Here is a 26,168-nt window from a genome sequence, read left to right as displayed (position 1 = left end):
GTTGCAACTGTGGTCATTATCACTGAAGCACAATAACAACTGTCAAAGGAGTTGTTGGAAGCCAGTATTCATGGGAGGGACAGATGATAGATGATGCAGCCTCTTAAGTAATGATGTAACCAGGTTTAAATACATGATATTGGAGAACTGCAGAGGGAAGATCTATATTATTTTAATACAAATACTTTCCCAAAAGCCATTGCATTGCATCAATACTGCTACATTTTCCATGTAGTAAGAGACAGGAAGTTAGCTATGCATGTACAATTAACGATAATGAACATGAAAAGATGGTTCCTGGACCTGAAGAGAAAGACATGTTGCCTGAACAATATGAAGAATCTTCTCGTTCACTGATCAAATAATCTAGCAACATTTAAGAGCATTTTTTCTAACTATTACTCTAAGTTTTGTTGATAAACTGCAATATACTATACCACACACGAGCCCATGAATTTTATAATTCCATTTTAGTTAAAGTTTTATATAGTTAAAGACCCCACAAAATCATACACTCCCAAGACTCACAATCTCTAGAGAGGATTCTGCTACATGAGTAAACTTCACACATCATTTTTATATTTCTTAAAGTAAAAAAAAAAAAGTTTGTCTATAACATGACTGTTACCTATTGCTATATAGCAAAATTACTCCAAACATAACAGCTTAAAACAAAAAAAATATTATTTCTTATGATTTCTGAGGGTCAGAAATATAGGAGTGGTGTAGCTGAATGGTCTGGGTCAGGTTATCTCAGGAATAAAACAGTCAAGTTGTTGCCATATGGTACCCTACATAGGGTTGCTCACGTAATATGTCATCTGGCTGCCCCCTAGAAAAGCGCAGACTCAAGACAAAGCCACAATTTTTGAATATTCTAATCTCAGAAATGACATCCCATCATTTTTGTCATAGTCTGTTCTTTAGAAGTCAGTCATTAATTCTACTTTATACTCAAGGGAACACAAATCTCCACTTCTTGAAGGGGAAAAAACATCACAGCATGTGTGGACATGTGTTTTAAAACACAACAATGACCTATACAGAGTCCAAAAACAACTGAATATATGCCAACCACAGACCAAAAAAAAAAAAAAAAAAAAAAACCCTCCAATTATAAAAAGATATTAAAATATTGTTTTTTTGGTTTTTTTGTTTTGTTTTTTGCTTTTACACAAATACACAGAAAACTGTCACACTCAGTTTTACAAATTTAGCCGTAGGATAAAAGACAAGCACACAATTTATTTTCAACAAAAACTCACCTGTTGATTGCTTTAGCTCTGGAATCAAAAAGTCAAGGAAGTGCTAAAGATATCTGAGACAAACTTGTTATGGTTTTTTGACCCAGAGGCTGCTCTCTACTCCATGGGGCACACAGTTTTGTTTTTGTTTTGTGGTTTTTGTTTTAATGATTTGAGGTCTTAATGGTACACAAACAAGTCCAACAACAACAACAACAAAATATGCTACTGAAAGTCAGAGACAAAATAGCTTTCTGTATTGAAGACAAAAAGGGACACAAGCAACTTTTCAACCTGATGACGGATATTGGCTCATGGTCCTACTAAAACTATGGTATCTTATAACCTGGTGGCAAGGACATGGGTGACCCAAGAAAGAGATGATAGAATCATCAAGACAAAGAGGTCAGGTATAAAGAAAAGCTCACACTTTCTGTTATCTGTTACCTGCCAAAGACCAGTTAATCAGATATTATAATCAAAGCTAGGCTCCTAATATTCTACCACTAATAGAAGCCATGTATTGGCAAACTTGTACAAAAGAGAACTAGACTTCACCAAGAACTAGAATCTGTGACAGTAACAAGAGTCAGCAAGAGAAAAACTTTTATCTGGGAATTATGAGATTTATCCTTGGAGCTGGAAAAGACTGACCTGAGTATGAGGAACTCATGAGTTACATCTCTTGGACAAATCCATCTACTCGGCCCCCGTAGTTAAATCTGAGCAATTCGATGGGACCTCCATCTTTGGAAAGAAAAGCCACAGGTAAAAGCATTAAGAAAATAAAAAGTATATTTTTACCTGCAAATGGTTTGAAAGAGAGTACAGACTTCATAAGAAGTTTTATATTTTAAATATCAGACATAATGTATGTCTAATATACATACAGTATATTATGATTATAAAATTCATGAGCCCATGAATTTTATAATTCTGTTTTAGTTAAAGTTTTATATAGTTAAAGACCTCACAAAATCATACACTCCCAAGACTCACAATGCCATTCACTTCACAATGAGAGGATGCAACAATTTTTTTCACAGTATTATCATATCTCTAAGAATATCCACATATCTGTAGATGCCAGTATTGCAAAAGTCAGAGATAAAATTGTTTAGGTTAGAAAGTTAGCAACTTACAAGAAAGGGCTCAAGTCTGCTATATATTTGGAGGATAGCACTAGGCAAGATGTTACATGTGTGTTTAGTTTATCTCAGGATGTGAAATTCTTTGTTGTTGTTGTTCCCTATGATGGAACCTCATGTGCTTAGTTGTAATGGTGTCAAGACAAGATTCAGCTTTACTGTCTTAAATCAAATGCATACATTTAGTAATAAGCCATAGTGGTTACCTGAGAAGGAAGTGTTACAGGATAGTAACAAATCTCAGGAGTCTGTTTGGGAATGATAGGATGTCACTTCTGAGATTAGAATATTTAAATCTGTCTATTTTGACCCAACCACAGGATCTTGGATTTATAAGAGAGAGGTACAACTTACTCATGCAGGCTACCTCTCCTGATTTTCCCACCAAAGCTAATAATCAGGGTAGAGGTTTATAGACAGTACTGGCCACAAATGTTATGGTACACTGTGGTATGACAGTCATACTTCATTTCCTGAAAAAACAATAACACTACTAAAGCTTACAATAAAGGACAATTAAGGACTTGGGTTTGTAAACCAGATAAATCTTACAGAGTCAGAGTAGGAATTACCAGATCAAATAATACCTGTATTTTTTGTTTTCTGTTTTTACTTTAGAATTTTTTGCCATGAAGATATCTTTAAAGTAGATGCAGTTAATCTTAACAGAATTTGGCTTTTTGTCTTTTCTGCAACGCTAAATTCTCTGAACTATCTTCTGAATCAACATTATAATTAAGTCATGTAGATTCAGACATGGTGAAGGCTGTTTTCTTTTTGTTATAGATTATTTGTTGGTCTGAGAAATTACTGTCTGATACTATCAAGTTAGATATATTAAGTCAAAATCATCCCTAATATTAAATCTTCAATGAAGACAAGATGTTCCTGTAATATTTGGAAAGCTGTCATATAATCAACAAGAATTTGCTGAGTTCCTTCTAGGAAATATTAGTAATGTATGGCAAACAGACAACCAAAGAGTAATTCTTTGTGTGGAAAAACCACTAATGGATTTGACGTATTTTTATGCTTATCTTTTATTTTAAAATATATTTATAAATACAGTATTTTCCCCAATTATTTTAATGCTGTATAATTAGAGGTGTACTTTTTTCCTGAGCTTATGAAAAAGTTAAATATGTGGAACAAGGTTGAGAAAGATACAAAAGCAGCTGGAATTTGTTCTTTACAAGCAAAAATAACCCTATTGTTATCAAATATTATTAATAGAGGAAATGCTTTTTAATAACTGTTTCAGCCAACTTCAAAAACTAATTTTTGAAACAAGATTCCAAAACCATTCTTTTGGATGCAAGGAAAAATTTGTTGAATGAGTACATGCAAACTTTTTATAATGCAATATGCTATGAAACAATATATATGTCCACAAACAGAAAAACACTGAATGTCTCAAAAATAGGACAGCTTTTTTTCTATATGACTGTTATGACGAGTTTCATAATGTGAAAAAGTTACAAAGAAGACTAGCCTCATTTTTTACCAAGATGCAGTATTAGCTCTATAATCCTTTTCTGTTAGACACATACACCCAATCTCATCTTCTCAGAAAAAGAGCACTTTATCTGTGATTATCAGCACTAGGCAAAAATATGTATTTTACTACCACAGCCAGGTCTTGCTGTTCAACACTTCTACTCATTCAGTTCCATCAGATATCTCTATTCTACTTCTCAGCATGATTAGCTACTCATTTCTGCAATAGGACCTTATAGCCAGTGACTCAGAAACTGTAGGAAAGGAAGAAGAATTATTCCATCAGATATTATAAAAAATCACCTCATAATTGTGCTCTAACCATACTAGGTGTTGACTTAATAGTTAACCTAATGGGACTACCATACATTAATTAATAGAGTTTGACGTGGAGAAAAAAGCAGGAAAACTAGAATAGAATTAAAGTTTAAAAATGGTTGATATGGTTTGGCTGTGTCCCCACCCAAATCTCATCCTGAATTCCCACATGTCATGGGAGGGACCCAGTGGGAGATAACTGAATCATGGGGGATATCTTTCTTGTGCTGTTCTCATTATAGTAGACAAGTTTCACAAAATCTGATGTTTTTATAAAGAGGAATTCCCCTGCACAAGCTTTATCATGTTTTGGCCTGCCGCCATCCACATAAGATGTGACTTGCTCCTCCTTGCCTTCCACCACGATCTTGAGGCCTCCTCAGCCATGTGGAACTGTAAATCCAGTTAAACCTCTTTCTTTTGTATATTGTCCAGTCTTTATCAGGAGCATGAAGATGAACTAATACAATGGTGAATAACAAGCAATTCACTAACAGGTAACCTCTTGTTAGAAGTAAAGTACAAATTAAGAGTGGAACAAAGGAAAAATGAATTATACTGAAATGGCTGAGCTAGTTTTCTAGATCTTGCTGGTTCTCATAGCAATAGAATCTACCTGGACTGGGAGCTTGTTAGAGATGCAGAACTTCCAGCCCCTCCACAGGCATACTGAATCCAAATCTGCATCTTAACAAATTCATCAGGCTCTTTGTTGCCATAGTGCAGGATGGGAGGCACAAAGCAGACTAGAAATTTCTGTCTGTTCTTCCTTTCTTGGGTCATCTGGCTTTGAAGAGTTTTAAAACCCCTTCAGATAATCTCTACCCATATATTCAACTTTGTTTTAAAATACAGATGAAAACTAAAGGTGTCATAATCTTTTACTTGTTTTTATTATGCAGTATAGTGTGTTTTGTTATCTGATGCGTTTGGCAGTAAGTTTATTAGCTAAGTGAAAAATGTTTAATCTGTATTTACAGCTGAAATATTTTATTATAATATAAAACTAGGTTGGGCATGGTGGCTTATGCCTATAATTCCAGCTCTTCGGGCGACCACGTTAGGTGATATGCTTGAGCTCAAGAGTTGGAGACAAGCCTGGGAAACATGGCAAAACTCCATCTCTACAAAAATTACCTGGGAATGGTGGTGCACGCCTGTAGTCCCAGCTATAGGAGGCTGAGGTGGGAAGATCTCGCTAGTGCCCAGGAGATGGTGGTGGTAGTGAACCAAGATGATGCCACTACATTCCAGCCTCGGTAATAGAGTGAGACTCTGTCTCAAATTATAATATAAAATAAAATAAAAATAAATAAAATTATATACACACATGTTTTTAAAGAATATTTTAATTAAAGATCGTTTCTTTGAATATAGGTCTGTTGAGAAGAGTTTTTCACTGTTTTTCTCATTTAAAACACATCCGTTATGCATCTTCTATAACTTTTGCTCTTATTTCTTATAAGTAAAAAGAGAAAAAGTTTATTCTACTTAGTCAATCTGTTTGTAAAATTTTATAGATTTTTGCAATTTAAAATACCTTAAATTGCAGATCACCTGAGGTCAGGATTTTGAGACCAGCCTAACCAACATGGTGAAACCCTGTCTCTACTAAAAATACACAAATTAGCCAGGTGTGGTGGCGGATGCCTGTAATCCCAGCTACTTGGGAGGCTGAGGCAGAAGAATCTCTTGAACTTGGGAGGTGGAGGTGGCAGGGAGCCAAGATTGCGCCACTGCACTCCAGCCGGGGTGACAGGGTGAGACTCTATCTCAAAAAAAAAAAATCCTTAAATTGCAGTTGTTTTGCCCACACCTGATTCCATTGCAAATCTTTTTTAATGAAAAACAATAATCAGAAGGAAAAAATTCACAGTTTTACCTTGTTTATGTAGTCTTCAGTTAAATCATGAAATTATAAAAATAACTACAATAGATAAATTAGGGAAAATACACCTAACTCTTTGTAATAACACAAGGTAAACTTGCAGTAATCAATAGAATGGGCATACTGTTGAGAGTAGCCTGAAAGCCATGGGATTTCGGTGTGTTTTGCAGGTTGCATTCTTAAATGCAAACTCTGAAATGGAGGTTAGCATAAAGATGGATTATTAGGGACTGTTCTTGAGATCAGTAACTGTGAAAAGAAAAGGTAAGGAAGAAAATGGGATTGGGCAGGTGGAGAGTCTGCAGTGTGATTCATTCTCAAGAAAAGCCTCAGCCAACCCCTCAGGGAACTCTGGAGCTGGAATAACCCTTCAGAATTGCACTGAGTTGGGAGAGAAGAGATTTAACCTTTATCATCTATATTAACCCATCATTGGATGCAATCTGAGCCAGGAACATGGCGTTCTTCAGTTAAAGGACTTTGTATTAGTCTGTTCGCATGCTGCTATGAGGGAATACCCAAGACTGGGTAATTTACAAAGAAAGAAGGTTTAATTGACTCAGAGTTCAACATGGCTGGGAAGGCCTCAGAAACCTTACAATCATGGCAGAAGACACCTCTTCACAGGGCTGCAGGAGCGAGAGTGAGAGCTGAGCAAAGGGGGAAGCCTCCTATAAAATAATGAGATCTCATGAGAACACACTCACTATCAGGAGAACAGTAAGGGGGAAACTTCCCCCATGAATTAATTATCTCTCCCTTGTCCTCCTCTTGACACAGGAATTATTACAATTCAAGGTGAGATTTGGGTGGGGACACAGAGCCAAACTATACCAGACTTCCTGAAGTGGGTATGTACTGGCAGCACACAGAGCAGTTAGGAGACAGTCATTCATTTCTGGGAAGGGGATCTGAGTAGAATATCACAGTATTCACTACAGTAGGAATCATCAATAGTTAATCTTTAACTAAATCCATGGTTAATTTTCCCCATAAAGAAAATAAAGAACTATTCACATTATCCAGGAAAACCATTAGGTAGAATTGGTTAGGAGACACTTTACTGTGATTGTAGTAAAAAGTAATAGTTAAATATAAGTCCAACCATAGTGTATTTTGACACTTAAAATGAATTGAAAGAGCCATTTACAAGACATAACTATTTACAATAAGATTTGCTTTTCTAAGCTGCAAACGTCTATTGATTTTTTTCAGAGAACCCTATTTCACTGTGGCAGAGTTTTGTCACTTAAATATAACCCAATTTTTAAATTTGCTCTTCGTTTCTTTTTCATGGGCTGAGATCAAAGCACTACTTCATTAAATCTTAAGATAGCATATTGAGTGTAGAGGCATGCATATATTAATCAAAAACTCCAGTTTAAAACAGATTTTTTAATTATTATGAATGTAAAACTTGAGCTAAAATGTTAAAATGGTGTAATTATGTAAATACAGTCATGTGTGACTTAACGACAGGGACATGCTCTGAAGAATGCATTGTTAGGCGATTTCATCATTATCTGAACATCATAGGGTGTGCTTACAATAACCTAGATGTTATAGCCTACTACATACATATGATGTAGCCTATTGCTCCTGGGCTGCAAACTACACAGCATGCTACTGTACAGAGTACTGTAGGCAATTGTAACACAATGGTAAGTATTTGTATGCCTAAATATAGAAAAGGTATAGTAAAAATAGGGCATAAAAGACTAAAAATGCTATATTTCTATTATAATCCTATATGTTCACCATAGTATAAGCAGTCTCTCATTGACCAAAATGTCATGATGTGGCACATGACTGTATATGTTATGAGTATCAATGTACAAGATGCTGTAGACGTTTTCTTGAAAACTTTATTACAATAAATTTTTAAAGATACTATGAAAAAATAGAAAAGAGTTGTAAAAATGTATTTTATTTTATTATTTTTTTGAAACAGAGTCTCACTCTGTCGCCCAGGCTGTAGTTCAGTGACGTGATCTTGGCTCATGCAACCTACACCTCCCAGGTTCAAGCAATTCTCCTGCCTTAGCCTCCTGAGTTGCTGGGATTACAGGCAAATGCCACCATGCCTAGCTAATTTTTGTGTTTTTAGTAGAGATGGGATTTCACCATATTGGACAGGCTAGTCTTGAACTCCTGACCTCAGATGATCCGCCCACCTCAGCCTCCCAAAGTGATGAGATTACAGGCATGAGTCACCGCGCCCAGCCTAAAAATGTATTTTATTATAATAAATAGCTTCATGTCAAGGTTTAATCTCTTTAAAATATCCCTGGAATGTTCTCACACTGTTTTACTATCAGTATTGCTTTAACAGTGCAAGTACATTAGGAAAAAGCATTTTTATATCATTATAAATATAATGAGTCTCCATAGATTCCTCAAAGCTAATATAAATAAGAGGTAAATAAACATCCTCAGTGTGTGTGCAAGTATGTGTGTGCATCTGTGTGTCTGTGTGTGTGTGTGTGTGTGTGTGTGTTTCAGAGATAAACTCTAGTGACTGTTTACCTAAAAATTACTGTGTTTTTTCTCATGGTAAATAATTTGGAGGATTTAACGCCCCACACAAAATCAATCTCTCTCCCTTTTTTCCTCAGCTATTTAAACAAACATTTAATCAATACCAAGTAATATAAGCACTTATCACAATGTAAGGAAAAGACAATTCAGAAAGGACATTTTCCTGAAGCTCCTAACCATTTTTAATCTGTGTGAAAATTATAGCCCAATAAACTCTTCCCTCTGAAACTCAGGCAGAAGATCTTCAGCAGTTGAAGTTGAGTATACAGTATTTAAAATTTAACAGCTTTAGTAGTAACACTTTCTGCTTTTTCCAGCAGCTTTCTTCAACTTTTTTGAGATATGATTGACAAATAAAATTGTACATATTTAAGATGCACAATGTGATGACTTGTATACATATACATTGTGAAATGATTGCCACAATCAAGCTCATTAACATATCTATCACCTCACATAGTTACTCTTTTTTAATGTGGTGAGAATACGTCAGATCTAATGTCTTAGAAAATTTCATGTATACAGTACATAGCTAATTATGATTAACTACAGTCACCATGCTATACATCAGATCGCCAGAACTTGTTCAGTTTAGGACAGTTTGTACCCTTTAACCCACATCTCTGCATTACCGCCCTTTGTAACCCCTGTTAACCACCATCCTATTTTCTCTTTCTGTAAGTTTGTCTATTTTAAATTTCACATATAAGTGAGGTTACGTGGTATTTGTCTGTCTGTGCCTGGCTTATTTCATGTAATATAATGGCCTCCAATTCATCCATGCTGTCACAAATAGCAGGATTTCCTTCTCTTTAAGATTAAATAATATTCTGTTATATACAATGCATTTTTTTTTTTTTTTTTTACATTTTCTTTATCAGTACATCTGTTGATTAACACTTAGGTTGTTTCTATCCTTGACCATTGTGAATCATGCTGCAAGGAACATCAGAGTGCAGATATTTCTTCAAAATAGTGATTTTATTTCGTTTGTCTATACGCAAAAGTGAGATTGATGGATCATATGGTAGTCCTATTTTTACTTTTTTGAGAGGCCACCATACTGTTTCCCTCCAAATTATAAACTCTACAGTCCAGATACAAATCAGGAGAAGTTGGGTACTTCTAGTATCTGGGAATAACACTTATTTATATTAGGAAAATATCACGGCCCCTAAATATCCCTTGCTCCCAAATAAGTTAATGGTATGGGAACACTGCACATTATAATCCTAAATTAACTTAGATATACTCTACAATCACAATTAACTATTTTTAAAATTAGTATTACTCAAACCATAAATATATAAATGTGACACACAGATAAACTAATTGTATTAAAGCAATATAAAATCTAGGGCCTAGTAAGGATAAAAGAACAATAGCAACTAAAATAATTAAATTATTGATTTAAGCCCCTAAAACAGAAACAAAGGATCTCTGTTCTTCATGAGTTCTAAAAGATAATGTCTGGCTTTTAAAAACAGATCAAACTAAATATGAAATATGGAACGTTATACTGAATCTATGTATTTGAAATAATTTATAACACTGAGTTTTCATTTGGCTTTATGGTTTTGACTGTAGGACCACAATCATGGACATTTGGTTTTATTATTTGCTATTCTTTAAAGTTAAAATTATGTGGCCCAAGCAATAACTTATTTTCATCATCTTCATTTGTATTAAGTTGTAAGCTCCCCAAATATTAGGGATTGAGCCTAGTTATTTATCAGAGCAAGAAATACAAAATTTCAAGTTCCAATGTTGAAAAGATCAATGATTTTGGATGAGAGGATTCAATGAAATAATTTGGGACTAGAAATCAGGAAAATAATCTATATTACAAAACCAAGCACATTTCCCTATTAATTTTTCCAGTAAATAAAATTACAAATCTCAAATTCTACAGAACAAAAAACTAAGTAAGATTCATCTCTAACTCCTTCTTATGCAGCTCCTATTATGTTCCATCTGTGATTCCTGCTTAATGTTCTTATATACCTTCTGGATAATCCATTTTCTCCTTCTACACCACTTACATAGCATCAGAAGTTTGAACTATTCTAGTCCTATCAATTTCCCATGTTTATTCATCTCTACAAATTTCCCACGTTTATTCATCTCTATAAGAAAAACCCCACAAATATGAACATATCAATGCATACATACACCTAAAAACTACAATACAAATATTAGAATTGCATTTACTTCTCCTGACACATCATGCTGTCTCTCACTTTTTCTTTTCAGTCAGATGTTAGTCTCACATCCACTGAGTTACTTCCACCAGCAGAGTGGAGGTAGAAACAACTCCCCTCTAATGGCAGCCTTTGCAGCACAATACCTTGATGACCTCCCTAAAATCTACCCCTCGTTTGGTAAACAGCTTCTTAAATTACCCAGTTTGAGTGTTCCATCTGATCCTTGCCAAGACCCTAACTGACACACTCACCATTGGGTCACTAAGCACCTAAGACATTGCCTGCCTCTACTTGGCATTCATTAGATCCACATTTGCTTACATTTAACAATAATAAGTAATAAAGAAATGTCTCTCGAACTGAGTCACAAATCCCTTTGTGACAAGGACTCAAACCTTGCAATTTATATGTCTTTTTTTTTATTTTCTTAACTTTTACAATACCTAACATTGAAACATACTGGTTTGATTGATGGATAATGTTTTCAAAAAGTTTCACACAAAAAATAACACTACCAGAATGAAAATAAGTATGTATGAAAAAATTTTCACAACTTTCAAATGCTTTAAAATATTGATGCAAGATAACTTCACTAATATACAACAGAATTTTTTTTTATTTTGAACAATTGTCAAGATTGAGATAAAGAAACAGAAAGTATTTTTAAGGATGTGACAGTATTTTCCTTTTTGGCTTTAGATAAATTATAATAAATTTTAATTGTAAATATTTAAATAAATTATATTTATCTTATTTTAATCATTAGAATATTTTTAAAGACTAAATATTGTTCCCTACAATATTCTGAAGTTACAGTTTGTACGTATTTTGCATTTTATCTCTTAAATTATATAATTTTGTTTTTCTCTTTCATAACAACTAGGACTTAAATTTAAAACTGTCTTTTAGAAATCTCAAGCATGGACCCAAATTAACTATAAGCACATTCCTTTTCGAGAGTTTATTTGTCCTTGTATATCTTCTTAAAGGTGTTGGAGAGCCAAAATATCCTCAGCATATAGCTTGCTTCTTTTTATTTCTCTACAGCCTTGATAGAAAATAAGTAAGTACTTTATGATTATATGGATGATTTTATGCATATAATAGGGGATTTTTGAGCAGACCAGTTAGGGTTATATTTTTATTTCTCTAATTTTTACATTGCCAAAACTGTGGAAGGAATCATGGGAAATGGAATGCGTGGGCTGACTGCAGCTGCCTGTGCACTTTCTCGTAATTTCCATGTTTCTAGTAGCTTGGCAGGTACATGTAAGAGGACATGCCCTTCGACCAAGGCTCTCCATCACTTCCAGAGGATGAGATAATGGCAAGAGAGACTCGCAGTTCAGATAGGTCATGAGAGGTGATGTGATCAATGTAGACACAGACAAGAGCAGCTCTCTAGTCCTGAGGAATTTCAATAACATTAATTGCTTTGTGGAACATGTTACTATTCTCTATTCAATTTAGAGAGAGTTGAGACTACAGTTCACTTCATCACAGTGTTTCTGAGGACACATACCTCACAAATCCCAGTGGCATAAAGAGTTTAACTTTTTCTAGGCAATTGATTTGATTTTTCTTAAATACTGCAAGCTTTGAAACTGATTATATCTTTCTCGTTGCTACTTGCATGCCTAGAGGTAAATTTGCTGTCTATCCCTAGAAAAGCAAAGGATAGCATGCCACATATTTTATGAGTTAATCTGTCACATTTTTTACTCAACTTGAACCCTTTATCCCTATAAATTGTATTACTATTTCTCCCTGATGTATCAGATGTATCTTTTTTCATGCATATTTAACCATATGTCTCAGCCCAATCAGACTATTAATACCAGGGACAAACCTAGTTTACTGACCAATTGCAATGAAGGAAACTACATTCTAGCAGAAATCTGGGGCATCTCATTAAACAAAAGAAAAATAGAGTTTTATAAGATTGAGGAGGGCAGAGCGTAAGAGAAATTTAAATGAAGCAGGGTTTCAATAGGTGCAAAGCAGAACTGGGTAAAAAAGAATCTGGCCTGCAAAGTGGATTCTGGATCCTGTTTTCTTAGAAACCAAAAAGTCAAGATAAAGGTAGAAGGTTGTGTTTAGAAACCCCATATTTGAAGCTCTAGGACTAGGCTGGAAACCGAGTTGCCTCTCTGTGTCAAAGTGACTTTGGTACTCCAGTCAAAAATGCAATGTTTAATTCTTACTGATGTAATTTCAAAGAGCAAATTTTCAGATAGCCTATGATTTGAGAGAATGCAGTTTCTCAGTGTGTAAAAACGCAGTCTTCAATTGAGTGAAGGAGGTCATTATGACACTTTCCACCTGCTGTGTGTCCTTGGGAAAATTATTTTTTCCTGATAAATTGACTGTTAACTTCATCTATGTCTGTTATTTCAGCCTGATGGATGGCTGGGTAGACCTTTACTTTCTTAGTCCAAGTTAATTTTTACTTTCTCACATGTTTAAATGTAGCAATGTATAAATTAAGAATAATCAATTAACAGGATACTGAATTTCACGAGAAGTCAAAATACAAAGCTAAAGAAGTTAATATTTCAGAACAGAATTCTGATTTTACCACAGGCATTTTTTTTTAAATTAGTGATTATTTATCCAACAATTTTTCAATTAACCCATACTTAATAATGTCACTGTTTTTGGTCTCTCTCCTCCTTGTACTATATCATGTATCATTGATCTAATATGATAGAATGTGGAGGGTTTACCCATTTGTGGCATTCATTTTTATGTGTGAGGAAAATGACTAACAGTTCATTGGAGTTAGGCTAATCCTGAAAGCCCAAAATAATGAAGTACCTCAGTCGAATGTTTATTCATCATGCAGTTAATAATAATATGTAGACCAGAAAGAATTTTTAAGAATATTGAGAGATAAACTATTTTTAAAAATGTATTTTTTCTGCAATTACTAGAGGAACTTCAGCAAAATTATACATGTGCACAAATACAATTACCTGTTAGGTCGGGGCTGGGGTATTTAAGTTGTGGTATAGGCAGAAGGGCAGTGGCAAATCTAACTTTAGTGGTTGGAGAGAATGTAATTAAAATATTTATTCCTCACAGACAATCTGAGCACGAGAACATATAACCTTGGGTCCCTGTAACTCTGTAATAAAGGAAGCATATATTCCTGACCACTAGAGAGAGGCCTAAAATCTAGAAATGCATTGGCTGTGTATTGTTTGGCTATTATGATACCACCAGGACATTCTTCAGTGGTTTCCAGGTGATGATAGGTATTCAGAGATCCACTGTCTTCTGAGGGATTTTGGCATGAAAGAAATGAAAATCAGGAGCTTCACCTTAAATGTAATGTTTAAGGAATCAAGCAATGCTAGTATATTAGTCCATTTTCACGTTGCTGATAAAGACATATCTGAGACTGGGTATTATACAGAAAAAAGGGTTTAATAGACTTACAGTTCCATGTGGCTGGGGAAGCCTCACAATCATGGCAGAAGGTGAAAGGCACATCTTACATGGATGGCAGCAGGCAAAGAGAGTTTGTGCAGGGAAACTCCCACTTTCAAATCCATCAGATCTCATGAGTCTTATTCACTATCATGAGAAAAGCAGGGAAAAGACTCACCCCCATGATTCAATTACTTCCCACCAGGTTCCTCGTGGAATTGTGGGAGTTGTAATTCAAGGTGAGAATTGGGTGGGAACACAGCCAAACCATATTAGCTAGTGACCTCACTCTCTTTTTTGCCCCTAATTTTACACATCCATATCAGTAATCTTAGGATAATGAGCCTCAACAAGGTCAGGAGAAAGGCAGAATATCATAGCTGTTACCCTTAGGCCCTAGATTCAAATTACCTGGGTTTAGAGTCTGGCTCTATTAATACCATGTCTGTGGCTTTGGGCAAGAGTCTTAATATCTTCAATTTAAGACATTAAACATTGTAATTCTCCTATATATGAAATAGAGATAATGATCATATTGTTGTAAGGAATTAAATGAGAGAGCATGTGTGCCAAAATTTTAGCATAGTGCCTATAACTGTAGGATGTGCTCAATAATGATATCTGTGTGTAGTTATATTTTTAAAACAAGCATAAATAAAAGTTTTCCTCTAGAAACCATACAGTATCTTTCTGAATATGGCAGTCATTTTAAAAATACTAAAAATTATGCAATTCCATGAGAAACCCTTGCCTCTAGGAATAATGTATAAGTAAAACCTATTTTTTATTCTTGCAAAGAAATATTGAATGAACATTTAGCTTAAATGATGAGCTGTATTTAATAGGTTACTTAAATAAAAAATGACACTGTAGATGAACCAAATACAACCTGTCTCCACTTTCAAAAATGTATTAGGTATGTGATCATTCATTTCACAGTGATTCATAACATATATAAGGTATGCAAGCATACTGTTATGTTCTAGATATCAAAGGTTGAATTTTCAAAGTATCTGCCTTCAAGCAGATCATGACATCACGGGAAGGCAAGTAGGTTGTAAGATGTACAATACATCCTTACTTCACATCATTAATAAGTTCTTGAAAACTGCTACCATAAGCAAATTGACTATAATGAAACAGATTTTTTTCTCATCATTACAATTAAACCACATTATTTGAGGGCCTACTGTATGTCATTTCATTTAAAGTCACAGATTCCAAGAACCTATCAACAATTTGAAGTGATGACTGATGCCTCTCTGATGGAGGTAGGACTAATCAAGGCAGGTTGCCACTCATGGCCGTGAGTATTAAGTTCTACCCCATCACAATGGCAATGGTGTCCCTGGAATGATGTAGAGTGCAGCACCCAGGACCCAAGCATGGCATTTAATGTGGGGCTCTTATTTGACCTTAGTGTTAAAGAATGAAGAATACCTTGTAAAGTCGAATAATGTATGCAATTCAATTCAATAAACATACATTTAGTATCTTCTACATGCCAGTAGGTGCTAGAATTACCATTTGAATAATAGTGAGATAATACAAATGCCAATAGACAGAATACAGAGTACAGATAAAGATTACTTTTGATCAAAAAATTAAGTGAAAAAAAGGAAATCATTAAGGTATTTAAAGGAAAAATAAGAGAATTATTACATCTCCTCAGAACAGGAAAAGCCTTTCTAACACAGATCCAAAATTCACATAAGAGAAAATAAATTCAAATATATAAAGATGTTTTATGATGCCTGTGTGGGGAAAAATTAGTATAAAAATAATTGTTGAGTTAGGAAAAGCAATTGCTAATCTTATTACAGATGAAGAGTTCATATCCCTAAATGTTCATAATTCCTAAGAAATCAAGACAAACCTGTAAAGAAGGTTCACAGAAAATAAATACAAATTACCTTAAACAATGGGAAAATGCTTATTCACTATGGTAACAGGAAAAATATGAATAAAAAATTAACCAAGGTGTATTTTTCATGTATTCAGACAGGCAAAATTCAAAAGTTATACAATACTTAATGTTTAGATAAATCTGTACAATTCTCCTAGAGGACAATTTGACAATTAAATGTATATAAGTTTCACCCAGCAATTGCACTTCTGGGAATTTTTCTCACAGATGGCCTTCCATAAGTGCAAAGTAATCTATGTACAAAGTTACTCACTGCAGCAGTGCTTCTAATTGCAAAAGGTTGGAACCAACCCAAAAGACTATCATCGGGGTACTGATTAATAAAATCATAGTACATCCCTGCAATGGGCTATTACACAGCTGTAAATTTATAAAAGGAAATGGCTGTCTATACTACCACTATGCCAAACTCTCCAAAATATATTAAGTGAAAAAAGAAAGATGCCTAACAGTTTGTGTAATGTGCTTCACATGTGAAAGAAAGAGGAAAAATAAAACTACGCATTTATATTTGCATGAAACAACTCTAAAAGGACATATATACAAGTAGTAAAAATTATTAGCCATGATAGTGGGTAATGGAAACTGAATAAATGGGAAAAAGTTGGATGCTGAACTTCCTACTGCAGAGATTTGAAAAGTTTTAATTTCTAACCCATGTAAAAATGTGTTGTCCATTCAAAAATATAAACAAATTAATACATATTTTTAAAGGAAATATCAATGTATCCTCTTTAGTGAAAGTGAACCAACAGGTAATGATTACCTGTTTTTTGTCAATTATTTTACTAGGCTGTGTGCATGTGTTATATAATTATACATATTTCATTTATGTTTTGTGTTATTTAAATGTTAATAAAAACTTTACAAGATAAGTAACACCCATGGTTTACAGATCAAATAATTGAGTCTCAGAGAGATTAAGATATCTAGGTTTGCCCAAATAATAATGGTAATAGCTAACCCTTATATAAACTTAACCACATGCCAGGTACTGCTAAAAGCACTTAATATAGATTAATTAAATCCTTAAACAATTCAATGGGATAGCTACTAATATTTACCCCCATTTCACACAAAGGAAACAAACATACATATAAGGGTAAGTCATGTGTCTCAGATCCCACACTGAAAAGAATGGCAAATTAAGTGTTCAAGCGTTAGGAGTCTAGCTCTCTACAGTCCATATTCTTACCCACTTTGCTATTATCTCGGTAATTCTACCAGTAAATCCCACTATTTTCCTTTGTAGCATGTTTTATTTATGTGTCGAAATGTGAACATGGAAAAATGACCATCATTAATATACAATTTTTTAATAAACAAATCATGAAGAGCCACATGGACACAGAAATAGTAAGTTGTTCTCAACCAGAGGGGGAAAAAATTCTCTTAAAATTCACAGTGATTCTTTTTGAATGCAGTGTGCTACGAGTTGGTGAGGAACTGGACTAGGATTAAAGGGCCTGGGTTGCTAAAGCAATTTTGTCACTATGTGGCAGGTTGGTTCTTTTCTTTGTTCCTGCTTCCTCAAATGGAAACAATCTCTTTTGTCTGTCACTACCTGACATGCTACAGTTCCAAGTTCTATAAAGCAGCCACTATGCCCAAAATCTGACACCACAGAAACTTTTCCAATGAATTTTTCTAGAATATCCCCAAAAGGGCCTACCAAGTCTGTAGCACCTTTAGGAAATCAAGTATAAAAGGCATGCGGTCAGGAACTACCTGGTTCCTTAAACTGCTAAAGAGTGAATTTTTACTCAATTCTCACTGGAATTATTTCTAAGAGATTAGAACAGCGTAAAAGGTCAAAGCTGAGCCAGCCATCGGCAAAGGACTGAGCTGTAACTCTGTCCAGATGGGAGAAAAAGCTGCGAATTCATTCTCCTGAGCTCTGCATTTTTGTTCTCTGCCAAATGACCTTACTGAAGAAAGACGTAGGCCACTTAAGAGCTCAGGCTTGGAATATTATATCCCATGTAACTTCTGTTGGGTTTTTACAATATTAAAGTACACTCGAATTTTAAATTTAGAACAGCAAAGGAAACATACCAACGTACATTTTAGATGTTTGGAATTATTTAACTATGTATTTACAAACCATGGAATTCATGGTTTCATTTTATTATGGAGTATTTTAATTAAATCCTCAGATCTAAAGATTTGAATGATTGTTGCAGCCAGCTGCCAAGTTATAACTGACACATATAGAGACAAGAGTTTAAAATGGGATTGCATGGTCACAGCCAAAGCTTAATGTCTGCTGCAGAGCAGGATGCAGGGTGTTGAATACTGCCGTCTCAGCAGACTATAGCTTCACTGCCAAGGCCTGACAGAAAGACTGATTTTCTTTAAAGGCAGCTGAATGTTTTAGGAAATCATATTGAATTTGTAAAATATCTACAGCATCTTTTCATTTGAGTTAAGAATCTTTACTTGAGAACTTTATTTTGAATACATTCAAGAAGAGGACCCGATATATAGGTATAAAACACTTTAGAATGCATTCTAAAGCACTGTTGCAAGGAATTTTTGGAAGCCTATGGATCTATACCCACTATTTAAAAATACAGAATTGTCATTTACCTTGAAAGTGTTCTCTAAATCAATAAATAGGTGACTTTATTTCATAAAGTTTCAAGCATTAAATGACAGACATTGAAAGTGCAAAAAAAAATGTCTTTGCAGCATTTTATAATTTTAAGAGTTAAACTATGCCTTTATGGTCACCAGTAGTTACAATGTGCATAAAAACACCAAGCAGAACAATCACTTCAGTCCTTAGAGAGAACAGGATATTAGCTGTTAGACCTTTTATAAACAGGAAGGGAAAAGAGAGGAGTGAATATGAGAAAACATGCCCAATATAATCTGTTCAAATCTTGATTTTAATATTTAAGTGACTTTCACAAAAATATTTAGCTCTTATCTGAAATATTTTTTAAACCATCTCTACATATCCAAGATATGCTAGCTAAATTAAATGTGTAAGCAATATACATGGCGTCTGGCACTCAGATGACAATCAACAGACAGTGGCTGAATCTTGAAACTTGACACATTTATCTTGTATTTACCATACACCCTTTCTACAGAATGAGTGTAGAATAAGTTCCCCTTTTTTTTTTTTTAAGGAATCAAAACTAATTTTCCAAGTTTTTTTTGTTTTGATTTTTTGAGATGGGGTTTCGCTCTTGTCGCCCAGGATGGAGTGCCGTGGCTCAATCTCGGCTCACTGAAACCTCTGCCTCCCGGGTTCAAGCGATTCTCCTGCTCAGCTTCCCAAGTAGCTGGGATTACAGGCACCCACCACCAAGTCCAGCTAATTTTTTGTATTTTTAATAGAGACGGGGCTTCACCATGTTGGGCAGACTAGTCTTGAACTAATTTTCCAAATTTTAAATGAAATAACTTTTGGCACAAATCCACAAGAATAACAACATTTGTTATTATTCTTAAAATAAGATGTCCAATACAGTACCACCTGGACACTAGGTGATAAATAGAAATCCCACTATTTGTATTTCCACAGAGCAGTAAGTCTGTTGTTTTGTCCGAACCCTTTCTTGCTTGTTCTAACAGACTGATTTGTCCATATTTCTCAATGGTGTACTAACTGTATTTGTTTTCAGTCTTTACGTATTTATAGATTATTTTTGTCTTTGCTTACTTTTCCATCTGCTGCATTAATGTAATCCTAGGCCAAAACTTTCATTTTAGATGGCCAGTCACAAGATTTAAACTGGCAAGAAGAGTATGTTTGTTATGTACATAAAACCATATATTCCCCCAACCCTGGAAGTCAGCTTTACTAGCAATGAAGCTGACATGTTGATGGCCATCTGACTGACTCTCATATGATTCTGAATTCAACAGAGAAGATGGATGCTATTTACAGCTGTTGTCCTACTGAAAAACATTTGTCCTACATGTAGGGAGATGTACGATGGCATCCATCAGTGTGTGAAATAAGTGAGGAAGAGGTCTCCCCATTTTTCTCATAAGATAGAAATTATTGCTATATATTCATCAGCCTCTTCCATTATGTCATAATTACTTAGAGGATCAGGGCAGAGTATAAGCATAGTTCTTGGGTCAGTTTTGGCCCCCCTCCCCCCCAAAAAAAAAAAGCCATATACAGAAGGGTTTCAACTAAAGATGGAAAAGCTTACTAGACTCAGAAGTATCCATAAATTAGATGGCTGATTACACAACAAGTGGAGAGTCTCCTGTCATGGAAGAGAACGGAATATCCACTAATTGATAAAAATGAGATTTTTAGAAATCAGCTGCCAGATGGGTGGCTAGTTTTTAAGCTTCCTTCCAACAATATAATCTTAAGATTATAGTTTTTAAATAATCACTTTTTTCTCTTTCTAGACTAATGTCTATCTTAACTCCTTCATCTCTTTAAATTAGTCATTCAAAACTAATATTTCAGAAAAAATATAGACATTCTTATTAATAAAACAGCACATAATGTAAAAATCAAATACCAGCCAATAAAATGCACAAATTTGAAATGAATTTCCTTAAGAAAGCTGGTGATGACAGTGATTAAACTAATTGCATTATGATTTTTCAGGAAAAAAATATGAAAAGTAGACCTCAAAATAACAAGACATCTTTGAGCAGTACTCAAAATAATCGGCCAAATGTATTTTTTTCAATGGTTCAGAGTTTTTTCCTTATTAACACATACATTCCACAGTAAAGGCACAAATGCACATATCTTCAGGTTTCTTTCTTCCTGGAAGTAACTAACTGGAACAAAGCTGATCGGTTCATCTGACAGTGGTAGTTATCTTACAGAAAGATGGAGAAACCGGTACACTTTCCTACAGAAAGATGAAGATACAGGAGATACTGATATACCTCCAGAACACCAAGTATATTGCCATCTCTTTAAAAACGTACTAAGTAAAATTATTGTTTTATATTGTTGATGACTTAGAATCTCACCAGGTATCTGACTCAATGTTAATAAGGCAATGTAGCCCATTTCTTTAGGACTCATATTTGAATTTACAATTGCATATTCTTCCTGCTTTATTTCCCCACTTTTTATCTCTCTGGCAAGATAGTTTTCTGATTTTTCTCAATAAACTATAAAGAAAATCACATAGAAAGCTGAAAATTCTACTCCATGATTTTGACAAATAATTTTTATAATATTTTACATTAAATGATCTTAAGAGAGTTAAAATATCTCATATTTTTTGTCATTTGGATATAGGTTTAATTGATTACCATGAGTATTCAAGCTCATGTTATAGCTTGATTAGTACCTCTCCACAGTGCTAAGATTGATAAAAATCTAAAGTCTTACAAATTTTTTGAAACTGTTTTTGTTTCATAAATACTGAAAAAGGAAAGAATGAACAAACAAGTGATACTGGGTCAACATGGATAGAGTTGAGAGAAATATTACATCAATGTTCTTATAACACACCAAAAGATGTGCCAGAAATCTTTACGATACAAATTTTTACAACCAATTTTAAAAGGAAAATCTATTTTAAAATTAAAATGTTTACACATCAAAATGATATAAAATGTGGAGATAAAGAGCAAAATGTTAAATAAACATGACAATGTTAATATATAAAGAATCTGATAAGTCAATAAGACAAAGACAAAATGGCAAAAGAAATAAACATATATAAACAAATAGCCAACAAATAAATGTTCACCATTACTAATAATCAAAGAAATAAAATTAAAATATCTACAATATAGCAATTGTTTTTAATGAAATTACTAAAGATATTTAGAAAAAGTCACAGAAAATACCAAAATATTTATTCAGTGAACTGGAAGAAACTTTGTTAATATAATTCAAATAATAACAATCATGTTTATTCTTTTATTCTGTAATTGCTTTACTAGGAAAATATTGTGTAAATAATTGGGCAATGAGAATGTATAAAGGTGTCCATCAAAATACAAATTAACATTTATTTTTTAAAAAAGTAATATATTCCAATCACTAAGCATAAATGTTATTATTCTGAGACTATCACAATTATGGATCTTATAGCTTAGCTTAGCTGGGAGTAAATTCATAATTACAGAGATCACACAGGTGCAATGAGATCTTAAGACCTAAATTTCTGACCTAGACAAAGTGAACAAGAGAAGAATTTCTTGAGAAGGTGGCATAGAAGCTGAATTCTGGATGATGAATGGTAAACTGGTAAATGAAGAAAGGTTAGCAAGGAAAAAGAATAAGCCAGTCAATAAAAATTGCATTTGCAAGGGAATTGCAGCAGGCAAAAAGCATAATACATTGAAAAAAGTATGATGTGATTTTAAGCTAAGATAAGATCATATAAAGATTGGGTAAACCAAGTTGAATTGTTCATATTTAAATACAATGGAGAGTAACAGAAATCCTTTGAGTAGAAGCATGGCAAACTAATTTGTTCGTGCAACAATGTTTTATTCAGCATCTACTGTATGTAGGGCCCTGTAAACTAAAGATTCATGGTCTCCACTTTTAGGAAATTTATAGTGCAATGGTCAGATGATTGTTTTCAAAAATCATTCTAGTTTCAGGATAGAGAGCAGACTGAATAAAAGTGAGAATTAATGTAAAGAGAAATTTTAAACACCTTTATAATATCCCAACTGTTAAAAGAAAAACTTTAGAGAAATTAAACTTAACAGAGTTTATTTGAGCAAAGAATGATTCATGAATCAGGCGGCACTCAAAGCTAGAAGAGGTGCAAAGAGCTTCACCTTAGCAGCATGAACAGTGGGCTTTTATAGGCTAACCAAGGAATCAAAGTAAGAAATTATTTAATTGGCTACATCTAGGCATTAACCTTATTTGCATATGAATATGATCTGGTAAAAAGTCCCGAGTTAGAGATTTGTTGGCTGTTGCTTATTAGTAGAGAGTTTAACTTTTGTTTATTGTTTACATTGAATTGAGTTTTGATTTGCTTATATAACGCACTGGAGCCATCTCAGCTTAATAGCCTCCTCAACAATTTTTTTTTTTTATGAGACAGAGTCTCACTGTGTCACCCAGGCTGGACTGCAGTGGCATGCTCTCAGTTCTCCAGCCTCAGGTTCCTGAATAGCTGGGATTACAGGCACCTACCACTATGCCCAGTTAATTTTTGTATTTTTGGTAGAAATGGGGTTTCGCCATCTTGGCCAGGCTGGTCTTGAACTCTTGACCTCAGGTGATCCGCCCGCCTTGGCCTCCCCAAAATTTTTTTTAACACATCTGAGAGATGATGGTTTCCTGACCCCAAAAAAGTGGCAGTGAAATAAATTAAAACACCCAAACTTCCAATAAGTAGGTTGGGAAAATATTCAGCTATTATAAGGTATATTTTAGATGACTATCTATTGACATGGAAAGATATTTATAATATATCATGGATCTAAAAAGAAGTTATAAGTCATATGTATATTATAATATCATGTTTGAAAAATATTTTAATTCTTTTAATTATCTACTGTTGAATAAAAAATAATCCCAAAATGGCAACTCTAAAAAATCTCCATTTTATTATATTTAATAATGTTGTGGGTCAAGAAATAGGGCAGTCCTAAACTGGGCAACTCTTTTGCTCCACGTAGTGTTAACTTAGGTCACTTGGTGGTATTTAGTTGGAAGACAGGCTGGTCTGAAGTATTTAGAGGGGTTCAACTCAAATACTGGCACCTTGGTAGGGATAACCAGGAAAGCTAGTTTCACCTGTGACTGCTGAACTGGGCAACTAGACAAATCCTTTCTAGCCTGGAAGTCTCGAAAGTAGTTTGACTTGTCATAAAGCTGCTTAGTTTCCAGAAAAGGTGTTCTAAGTAAGACACAGAATGTGGAAGCTGCCACTCTCATAAGACACAGTATTAACATCTGTCCCAACAGTTCTGGGTCAATGCAGCCACCAAACCTGCCCAGGTTGAAGGAGAGGAATTGTAGACACCCCTTGCCCTGTACACATGTAAATACACCTCTGTGGAAGGAATGTTGTAAAATATTGTGACTATCTTTAATTAGCCATAGACTTCTCTCTTACTGCAAATTATTGACCTTTTTTCCTCCATGTCAAATACAATCATCTCCTCCTGTGACCCCCAATGCCTCCTCCCATTATAGTATTTTTTCAAATTTCTTGATCTTGTCACCTAAATCACTTCCAGAAGGAGATGAGCCGTCTCAGGTTTGCTTCCTCAGGTAAAGCATCTCTCATTCTGAATTTATGTGAAGCAAATAATTTGTCCCCCACACACATAATATTCAATGGTGCGACTCAGACAGAAAAACCAATATTAAAAAAACCAATAAAAGAAATTTGGAAATGGAAGGTACACAGCAGTAACAAGTCCATGACATTTCTGAAATCTAATCAGGCACATGACTCCTACTCTTTGATTAAGGCCCAGTACTAATCTCTAGGATGATTATTGACAGTACCCTCTGAGCTCTTGTTTCTGCCCTCTGCTTTATTTATCACATGCATTTGAAATGCTATATTCATAACTGTGTAGCTGCTCAGTCTGCCTTGTCTTTACAGAAATTTGGAGGTCCCAAGACCCCTTTTCATTTTGCACTGTCTCTGTCACATTCAATCTAAGCTGATTTAATTCTTTTAGAACCGTGAGGGTTCCTTGTGTATCAAATTACAATTCACTCTACTAAACAAATTCTGAGACAGGCCCTTCTCTACCTTCAGCTAAGAGTCAGAATCCTACAGGAAAATGTTCTAAAGATTCTTCTAAGTCATTGGCATATCGAGACATTCTAGTAGCCTTGTCTAAGATTTGTAGACCCTTTCTCATCCTATCAGAGATGATGTCTAAGAGGAGGTACTAAGAATTTTAGAAGTCCTACTGTGCTGGCCCTTAAATTTTTCTGATATATCAACAAAAGTTCCCACAGTACAACATGTGATTTTTAACTGTAGGCCATGCTTATTGGTAGCTGTTCTACATTTCATTTTCGCCCTGACAGCATTCAAACTTGAGATTCCCTTGGTGGGAGAGATCGAGGATGAAGAACAGTTTTATTTTCAAAACTGGCACCCATATATTTTCTCTAAATTCTACTTAAAAATCAAACAGCTCCTCCTTCCATTTATTGCATTCTTCTCTTTTATCATAGGCAACCGGAAGTCAAATCCCTGCCTTGGCCAGATCATTAAGTGACCTTTTTATTTCCCATTTTACTGCTGGAGACATCTGGCACCCTTTCTCTAGCCTCCAGCAGCATTTCCTCCCTCTTTTTAATGTCCTTACTAACCATTTCTATGATGCCCTTCCAGCTCCTATCTGCCACTCCATCACAAAAATAAAGCCAGAAGTTTTAGGCAGCACCCTACTTCTAGATGCTAAATTTTATTTTGGCCTTTTATTGCTACATACACAGTTCCTTAACATTAATGTTTTAAACCAAGTATCTTATCATCTCATGATTTTTATGGTTCATCCCATGATTTTATGGTTCAGAAATTTAGACAGAGAAATTAATTTATTCTTTGTGGTATTGAATTGGTCTCTCATTAGAGTTCAACTGTAGATAGGCAAATTTGGGGAATCCAAGAAGGTATCCCTTACATATCTGGCATTTTTTCAAGAACGGTTGAATGACTGAGCTCACTCCTCCAGTCAACCAGAGTGGCTACATGTGACCTTTCTAGTGCTATAGTCTGAGAGTAGTCAGACTTCTTTCATGGTATCACAAACATTAAAAGCATTAAGTACCAATCTCTCAAGGTTTGAGGCCAGAAACTGTATGTAACCATGCTTACTTATTCTACTGGCTAAAGTACTCAAAAGCCTGCCCAGCTTCAAGGAGAGGAGATATATGTTACTACTATAAAATAAGAAATTGAAAAAGCCTACTCAATTCTTGCCACTTAACCCAAAATGTAGGGTAAACCTGTAGACTCAACTTTCTCTTCTCCCCACCAGCCCAATTACTTGTTTAAGCTCTGAAATTATATACTTGTT

General features: G+C 34.6%; 1 long non-coding RNA gene across 28 annotated transcripts in view; it reads right to left on the bottom strand.

Annotated features, from left to right (window-relative positions):
• LOC102144663 (uncharacterized) overlaps window positions 1-26,168 on the bottom strand; it is a 432,084-nt gene that overhangs the window by 380,228 nt on the left and 25,688 nt on the right. For 18 of the 28 annotated variants that reach the window (XR_010579964.2, XR_010579965.2, XR_010579971.2 and 15 more), the window contains one exon: window positions 1,899-1,991. The exons of 9 other annotated variants lie outside the window; for them this stretch is intronic. This is a non-coding gene — a long non-coding RNA (uncharacterized lncRNA). Of the gene's footprint in view, window positions 1-1,898; window positions 1,992-5,344; window positions 5,483-26,168 lie in introns of all 28 variants that reach the window. One more of the 28 variants, XR_010579968.2, reaches the window with a different exon arrangement.

Source organism: Macaca fascicularis, chromosome 12 (assembly GCF_037993035.2).
Source record: "Macaca fascicularis isolate 582-1 chromosome 12, T2T-MFA8v1.1".
NCBI classification, from domain to species: Eukaryota; Metazoa; Chordata; class Mammalia; order Primates; family Cercopithecidae; genus Macaca; species Macaca fascicularis.
This window is presented reverse-complemented; position numbering and strand designations above follow the sequence as displayed.